The 1,345-nt window shown below is 42.8% G+C and overlaps 1 pseudogene across 1 annotated transcript in view; it reads right to left on the reverse strand.

Moving 5' to 3' along the window:
- Positions 1 to 583: 583 nt before the first annotated feature.
- The window catches only part of LOC105552993, a 14,400-nt pseudogene continuing 13,638 nt past the window's right edge, over positions 584 to 1,345 (reverse strand). Inside the window, exon 2 of the transcript XR_001008091.1 lies at positions 584 to 1,336. The product of XR_001008091.1 is annotated as a keratin-associated protein 4-9-like (transcript). The remainder of the gene's footprint in view (positions 1,337 to 1,345) is intronic.

Consider the following 1,345-nt stretch of genomic DNA (forward strand, 5'->3'; position numbering starts at 1 on the left):
GTTTAAATGTTAAGTGTGGAGATGTTTAAATTATAACATAAACCTGTAGAGACCACAGTCAGAAGTATACCATGCTATCCAGATGAAATACAGCTCAATATGCTTTTTTTTCCTCAGCAGAACTCACTGGGAAATAAAGTCCACTTTTTAATAATAAATTCCAAAATGTTGTTCATTGAGTGAAATGAATTGAGTACATTAAATTCTTTATAGAAGATTTCCCTTCTTTCATTGGTGTCTACTTTTCAGAAATTTGGTTTTATCTTTTTTTGTCAAAATAGGGACAATAGTATGACAATTAGATATAACGTGTTAAAGATAAAATGTGTTTCAAGAGCTAAGGCATGAATTAAATCTGTCTTAATTTAGGATATTAAAACACCTGTGCACACCCACAAACACACACATACACATATACACACAGCACTTTTATTCCAATACCTTAAATTATGTATATTTGATACAGCATGTATCTTCAAAGTGATTTCAACATGGGTTGCTCTCCCTGTATCTTTGTGTGAAATATAATTGCTAGGGAATCAGTAAAATAATTATGAAAGCAATAGAGAATGATACCAATGAATTCTCATGTGCAGAAAAGTTTATTAGAAAGCAGAGATGCAACAAAGCATAAGAAATTCACACTAGGAGAAACACAGAATATAACTGGGCCCCTGGGTCTGAGGGTGCAACATCAGTGACAAAACTGATCCTGCAGATAATGTCTACCTCACTGAGAAGGAGAATCTCTACCTCAAAGTGATAAAGAAAATAAGGAAATTAGAGGATTGGAATAATTTCTTAGTTGGTGGATTACAAATTAATTTCTATTTGGTGCTACCACTGGAAGAAAAAGAAAGCAAGGGAGGGAGCTTAAAATGAACCAGAATATTCTCAGAGTCAGTGAAATGGTGATGGGCTCATTGGAAACATGAGGTCCATCCTATTGAATGACATCAACCCCACTCCATGTGTCCTAATAGCCAGCACAGTAGAAGGGTCTGCATCTGTGGGCCAGCAGTGAAGGGGGAGGTGAAGCAGGGCAGGGGGCTCAGCAGCAAGAGGAGGCGCAGCACAAGGGGCGGGGGCAGGTGGAGATGACACAGGTTGGGCGATAGCAAGTGGTGTGGCAGGAGACTCGGCCACAGACTGGACGCAGGCAGCAGCAGGGGCGGCAGCAGCTGGATTCACAGCAAGAGGGACGGCAGCAGCTGGAGATGCAGCAGCTGGGGCGGCAGCAGGTGGGCTGGCAGCACACAGACTGGCAGCACTGGGGCCTGCAGCAGCTGGACACACAGCAGCTGGGGCGGCAGCAGGTGGTCCTGCAGCAGGTGGTCTGACAGCA

This window comes from Mandrillus leucophaeus, unplaced genomic scaffold (assembly GCF_000951045.1).
Source record: "Mandrillus leucophaeus isolate KB7577 unplaced genomic scaffold, Mleu.le_1.0 Scaffold58, whole genome shotgun sequence".
Taxonomy (NCBI): Eukaryota; Metazoa; Chordata; class Mammalia; order Primates; family Cercopithecidae; genus Mandrillus; species Mandrillus leucophaeus.